The sequence below is a fragment of the Anomaloglossus baeobatrachus genome, chromosome 1 (assembly GCF_048569485.1).
Source record: "Anomaloglossus baeobatrachus isolate aAnoBae1 chromosome 1, aAnoBae1.hap1, whole genome shotgun sequence".
NCBI classification, from domain to species: domain Eukaryota; kingdom Metazoa; phylum Chordata; class Amphibia; order Anura; family Aromobatidae; genus Anomaloglossus; species Anomaloglossus baeobatrachus.
In genome coordinates, this window is record NC_134353.1 from 944,274,243 (window position 1) to 944,281,515 (window position 7,273).

General features: G+C 48.8%; 1 long non-coding RNA gene across 1 annotated transcript; it reads right to left on the reverse strand.

Moving 5' to 3' along the window:
- Positions 1 to 874: 874 nt before the first annotated feature.
- LOC142302572 (uncharacterized) lies at positions 875 to 2,263 on the reverse strand. Its single transcript, XR_012752960.1, has 4 exons — positions 2,148 to 2,263; positions 2,021 to 2,066; positions 1,113 to 1,204; positions 875 to 1,008 (listed from the first exon to the last, which is right to left on the reverse strand). It is a non-coding gene; the product is annotated as an uncharacterized LOC142302572 (long non-coding RNA).
- Between the last annotated feature and the right edge of the window lie 5,010 nt (positions 2,264 to 7,273).

The following is a 7,273-nucleotide window of genomic DNA, read 5'->3' on the forward strand; positions in this document are numbered from 1 at the left end:
TCTATCTGTCTATTTGCCTTTCCTACTATGTATCTATGTATCTTCCTCTCCTATCCTGTATCTTTGTATCTACCTGTCCTGCCCGGTATGTATCGTTATGCGTATCCTGCCCTGAATAAATCTATCTGCCTATCCTTCCCTAAATGAATCTAACATCCTATCCTGCCCTGCATCTGTGTATTTGCCTGTCCTGCCCTGAATGTATCTATCTGCCGGTCCTGCCCTGTATCTGTGTATCTGCCTGTCCTTCCCGGTATGTACCTTTGTGCCTATCCTGCCCTGCATTTGTGTATCTGCCTGTTTTGCCCTGTATCTGTTTTTCTGCCTGTCCTGCCCTGAATGTATATATCTTCCTGTCCTGTCCTGCATCTGTGTATCTGCATGTCCTGCCCTGAATGTATCTATCTTCCTGTCCTGCCCTGCATCTGTCTATCTGTTGTTACAGTGTCACAGTACAGTGATGGAGGGGAGAGAGGGAAGTAGACCCTCTGTTCCCAGAACCAGGCTTACCCTGAGAGGGGCATGGCTAAGTGCCTACCCAGTTTTCACTAGAGCCTCTGATGGTGAGGATAGACTTGTCTGACGATAGGCACCAGGTACCATTCCTGGGCAGCTCTTGGTTGTTGGCACCACCAAGGTTAACGCAAGGCAAAACAGGAGAAAGGATACACTGCCACTAGGGAAGGATATGGAGGGGCAACTCCGAGTCCTAACACCTACCCTAAGCAGCCCTGAGCTCCCTGACGTCCCTAGACTGGTTCCATCACCCCGTGTGGCGATCACGTTCTTATCCCTATCTTTTCCTAAACACAACCCTGGTTAGTGAGCAGGGCAGCAGGAATGCTAGTCCTCTCTAGGTTAAAGTATAGTAAAATGAACCCCAGCACTCGAATGAAGACAAAGAAGGAATATGCGTGAGTGATTTTATTGACTGACACACTGCAGAAGGAACCTAACCAGAGCAACAGCACCAACGTTTCGGCATAGAGCCTTTCTCAAGGTTGTTGCCTGAAAAGGTGTGAAGACAATAACAATAGTGAGTGCATTATGTACAGGTGATACACAGAAATATATACAAATATTCATGAAGAAATACTGCGGATGGAACGTACATCACTGGTCAGAATAGGGAAATGCGGGTCTCGAGGGACAACCGGAGATGGACAAATAGAGGTAAGGTTCCACACGTATTGCAGAGTGTGCTCTTAATTACATGAAAAAAGAACAATTAATACAGGTAAAGTAACATTATGTACCATGGGATATAATGGTCAAATGACATAGATAGTTGTTTGTACAAAACCAAATTGAACAGCCGGAGCTAGTATCAATACTAAGGAGAGAAAAAGAGAAGGAAACAGGAGAAAAAAGAAGAAAGGAGGAGAAAGAAAAGAGAGAGAGGAGAACAGAGGGAGGGAGAGAGAAAAAAAGGAGAGAGAGAGAGAAAAAGGAGAGAGAGAGAGAAAAGGGAGAGAGAGAGAGAAAAGGGAGAGAGAGAGAGAAAAGAAGAGAGAGAGAGAAAAGAAGAGAGAGAGAAAAAAAAGGAGAGAGAGAGAGAAAAAAAGGAGAGAGAGAGAGAAAAGGAGAGAGAGAGAGAAAAGGAGAGAGAGAGAGAAAAGGAGAGAGAGAGAGAAAAAAGGAGAGAGAGAGAGAGAAAAGGAGAGAGAGAGAGAAAAGGAGAGAGAGAGAGAAAAGGAGAGAGAGAGAGAAAAAAGGGGAGAGAGAGAGAAAAAGAGAGAGAGAGAAAAGGAAAGAGAGAGAAAGGAGAGAGCGAGAAAAGGAAAGAGAGAGAAAAAAAAGGAGAAAGAGAGAAAGGGAGAGAGAGAAAAGGAGAGAGAGAAAGAAAGAAAGAAAGAAAGAAAGAAAAGATGAAAGGAAGGAGGGAGAGAGGGAGACAAAAAGAGGAAAAAGAGAGAGAGAACGTGAGAGAGACAAATGGAGAGCAGTGAGAGAAGAAGGCAAAAGAGAAGCGCAGCAGGTTAACATAGTTAGCAACAACAGAGAGGTGGGTGCTACATACCGTAGGTGAAGGGGTGACAGGATCACAATGTGAGGTGAATGGACGCCTAGAAAAACAAAGCAGCAAGGTGAGATTAGTTGGTAATTTGCATCAGTGGTGGCAGGGGAGTGCAGGGCAGAAGCGCTACCTGCAGTGGAGATCCGGAGCTGGCACAGTGGCAGGGAGAATGGCTGCAGCGGCGTGGAAGTCTCTGCCGCACGGCGCCATTATAAGGAAGTCGGCAGTGAAATGGGAGGTGCGTGACTTCCGGTGACGTGCGCTGGGACGCACGTGTGGAACGCACATAGTGCGCATGTCTGTGACGTGCGCGGTCACATGACAGTAAGCCGGGCAATGGGTGGGAAGAAGGCGGTGAGTTAGAAGGGCGGGGATTACCTGCTGTAGTGCGTGAATGGGGGTGTGCCTTTAGGAGGATGTGAGGGATGGGAGAAGGTCAGTTGTGCGATATCTGTAAGAAAGAAGACAGGGGGTTAATATCATTAGCTGACAGGGGACATGTAAGGACATAGAGAATAAGAGTACGTGATAATGCACAGGAAACAGTGGAAACAAGAATGTATAACCATATAGATCTATAGGAGAGGACTCAGAAACCTAATGGCAAATCAGGATTTCAACAATATAGTGCTCAATAGGACAATAAGAGAACATGAAAACAAGAAAACAAAAGACCCATAACAGATTTAACGAGGGGCCTCATACTCTCTGTTGAGCCCTAGTGGCTCTAAAGTTTGGAGGGTATGGATCCAGAACGCCTCGCGCTCTCTAAGTGTTTTAATGCGATTGCCGCCACGGCGGGGTTGCTTGACATGTTCGAGTACTTGGAACCTCAGCTGTGGTATAGTGTGACCTGCGGCACAGAAATGGGCTGGGATGGGTAAAGTGGTCAATTTACAGCGAATGGTAGACTTGTGTTTATTAATGCGGTCTCGGATATGTTGGGTGGTCTCACCCACATATCCGAGACCGCAGGGGCACTTGATCAGGTAGACGACAAAATTCGACTCACAGGTGAAATATCCACGGATCGGGAATTTCTTACCCGTGCGTGGATGTGTGAATGAGTCGCCTTTGATGATGTGCGAGCATTGAAGACAGTGCAGGCAAGGGAAAGTACCCTTGCGCTGGCATGAGAGGAGGGTCTGTCTAGCTGATGTCCTGGAAGAGCCAATGTCGGCTCTTACAAGACAGTCCCTCAAGTTGTCGGGCCGTTTGTGGCAAATAAGTGGCCGGGAATCAAATTCAGGAATAGAGGGGTATGCCTGATGGAGTAGAGGCCAATGCTTGAAGATGACGCCATTAATGAGTGGGTTGACCGGATGATATGTACTTACAAAGGGGACACGTTTGTGACCTCGTGAGTTGGGAGTTGAGGCAGAGGGTGGGGGTCTCACATAAGGCGGGTAACCCCTTGCTGAAAATTTCGTGTCCATGTCAATATGGCGTACATCCCTAGTGGGAGGATCTGAAACGATCCGGTCAACCCGGCAGTGTTGAGAGTGAGGTAGAGACTTTTTAATATGTCGTGGGTGGCAGCTGGAATGTAGGAGGAGACTATTTCTGTCCGTAGGTTTAGTGTATAAATCTGTCGAGAGGGTGTGGTCGGGATTGATGATTACTGTGGTGTCGAGGAAATTGATGGAGTGGTCACTATGATGAAGGGTGAATGAGATATCCTTGGTGGCATTGTTGATGTCGGTGAAGAAAGAGTTGAGAGATGTGACATCACCTGTCCAGATGAGGAAGATGTCGTCGATATAGCGTTTCCACAGTGTCACCTGACTGTCGAATAGCGGATGGGAGTAAATGTAACATTGCTCGAAGTGGTCCATAAAAATATTTGCATAGGGGGGCGCAACGTTGGAACCCATTGCGGTCCCCCTACACTGCATGAAAAATTGGTCCTCGAAAAGGAAAAAATTGTTAGTAAGGACCACCTCGAGCATATCGAGACAGAACTCTTTTTTAGGAGAGGAGAGGTCAGTGTGGGTGTTGAGGAACCTGTCTACTGCATGAATGCCCTCATGATGACCAATACTCGTGTATAAACTGGAGACATCTAATGTGACCAATAGGCAATTGTCAGGAACGCTGGGAATGGATCGTAGAATTGAGAGGAAATGGTTAGTGTCCTTTAAATATGAGGGGATTTTGGGAATATGAGGGGTCAAGATCTTCTCGAGGGTGATAGAAATGGGTGACAGTAGCGAGTCGGTGGATGCGACTATAGGACGGCCGGGTGGAGAGGTCAGATTCTTATGGATCTTGGGCAGAGTGTAAAACACCGGAGTAATGGGATGATTGTTGGTCAAAAATTCACTTAGTTTGTCATCAATGATGGCATTCTGTTTGTAAAATTGAACCTTGTCCTGTATGAGAGTGGAAATACGGGACGTGGGATTGTGAAGTAGTGGATGGTAGGTGTTGGTGTCGCTGAGTTGTTGGCGAATTTCATTGACATAATAGGTTCTGTCGAGTACCACGATAGCCCCGCCTTTGTCGGCTGGCTTGATGATGATATTTTTGTAGTTCCTGAGAGCGGTCAGGGCCTTCCGCTCCTCAGGGGTCACATTGTTCCTCAGGTGGTAAATCCCCTTACCGATGTCTGTGGTGATGGCGTGTATATCCCTAGAGACTAGGCTGATGAAAGTCTCAATAGGGTGGTAACAACGTGGGGGTTGGTAACTACTGGGGATCCTGAGGTTAAGATCCGTAAGGGTAAACCCACTGGGGGGTGAGGATGGTATGGTGTAATACTTATATATATTCTGAGGATTTCGATAGCGTAGGGCAATGACAATCAGAGACGAGTTCTGGGTACAAGATATTTTATAATATGTAACCACGGTAGATACACAACGGAAAACACAGCGGTACAAATACACACAATACCTTCCCGAAACGGAGCGAAGGGAATTCCCGGGGCCACGCACCGGACTCCCCCAGGGAGACCACCAGAGCGAACCCCTATACAGGGACTGTCCGGCAATCACCCCGGAAGGCCTAAATGTGCAGCAGCCGGGACACAAGGGGCAAGCGGTAAAAGTCCAGGAGTGTCCGTACGGGATGAATGTCCAGAGTGGTTACGAACCAGAGAGAACCGGGCAGAGTGCTGACCAAAGACGGCAGACGGAATCCGGGCACAGCTTGAGAAACCGGGTAAGGTCCAGAGTCGGTCGGTCGGTAGTCTTTAGGAGGATCCAAAGGCACACAAGATTAGCAGCAGCAAAGCAGGAGCACACAACAAGCAGTATACTCAGGCACTGGACTAGGCTTAGAGAAGGCCTTTTAAGCAGCTAGACAGGAAGTAGGGCAACAGAACAGTAAACTCCATGTTAACCGAGGGCAAGCTCATTCAAAAGAGAACTGGAAAACCTGGAAACCTGACATTACTCCCCCCCCCAGAGACGGCCTCAGGACGGATCAGGGCCTGGCTTGTCCGGGAAACGTTGATGAAACTGAGCAATCTTCCGGGGTGCCCGAATGTTACCCACCGGTTCCCAGGAATCGTCCTCGGGGGCGTACCCCTGCCAACGTACCAGATACTGAAGCCGACGACGATGGAGCCGGGAGTCAATAATGTCCTCAACCACGAACTGCTCCTCGCCGTCGACCATCACAGGCGGAGGAGGAGGCACAACACGACCATGAAACGTATTAGGGGAAACGGGTTTGAGGAGAGACACATGAAAGACCGGGTGTACCTTTAGATGGTGCGGTAACCGTAGCCGACAGGCCACAGGGCTCACGATCCCGGTGATCTTAAACGGACCGATGAATTTCTGTCCCAGCTTCTGCGAAGGAACACCCAATCTCAGGTTTTTGGTGGATAACCATACAGAGTCCCCTACCTTGTACATGGGTGCCGGTTTCCGGTGAGCGTCTGCCGACCTCTTGTAACGCTCCTGGGCCGTAGCCACAGTGTCCTTTAGAATCTCCAGATTTTGTCGTAGTTCTGTCAATCTGTCCTCCACCGCTGGTACCGAAACCGCAACCGGTGACCTAGGCAAAACAGTCGGATGGTAACCCAGGTTAGCGAAAAAGGGCGTTACCTTAGTGGAGCTGCTCTGAGTGTTGTTGTATGAGAACTCCGCCAACGGAAGCATCTTCAACCAATCGTCTTGGAGATGGCTGACATAACATCGAAGGTATTGTTCCAGGGTTTGATTTGTCCGTTCGGTTTGCCCATTTGTCTGAGGATGGTATGCAGAAGACAAACAGACATCAATCTGGAGTGCCGTACAAAACCCCTTCCAGAATCTAGACGTGAACTGCACGCCCCGGTCAGAGATGATCTCGTCTGGTACCCCATGCAATCGGAATACGTTCTGGATAACCAAATCCACTGTCTCTGCGGCTGAGGGAAGACCGGTACACGGAATGAAGTGAGCAGCTTTAGTCAATCGATCCACCACCACTAAAATGGTATTGTGCCCGCCTGAGACTGGCAACTCCACAATAAAATCCATGGAGATAGACCCCCAAGGGCGAGATGGCACGGGCAACGGTTGGAGGAGTCCCGTAGGAGCCACACGAGGGACCTTGCACCGGGCACAAACCACACATGAGTGGACATAGTCCTTCACATCCTTTAAACAGGTAGGCCACCAGAAAAAACGGCTCAGAAATTCCTGCGTCTTCAGTACCCCCCTATGACCAGCCAACACGGAGTCATGGACCAATTTGAGAACCCGAAGTCTTACGGCCTCCGGGACATAAATGCGTCGCTCTCTCAACCACACACCATTCCGAAGAACAAGAGTTACATCATTCGGGGGGGCAGCAAGAAATACGTCACCATCATAGGCCAGCTTGATGTCCTTCCACAAGTCCTGGTCCTGGATTACTCCAACGAAATTGGCATCTGATAACACGGTCTGAGACGGGGTTCCAGGCACGGAGTCCACGGCGTGGATTCGGGACAAGGCATCGGCTTTCCCATTACGTGAACCTGGACGGTATGTAACGATAAAATTGAATTGGTTAAGAAATAGGCTCCAACGGGCTTGCCGTGGAGACAGGCACCTGGCAGACTTAAGAAATTCCAGATTACGATGATCTGTGAGTACTATCACTTGCTGCGCTGCTCCCTGTAAGTGGTGTCTCCATTCCTTGAAAGCGGAAATAATCGCCAATAATTCCTTGTCCGCAATGTCATAGTTCCTTTCTGCAGGGGACAACCGGCGGGAAAAGAAGGCACACGGATGCAAGAGACTCTTGTCCCCGGTCCTTTGAGAAAGAATGGCCCCTAAT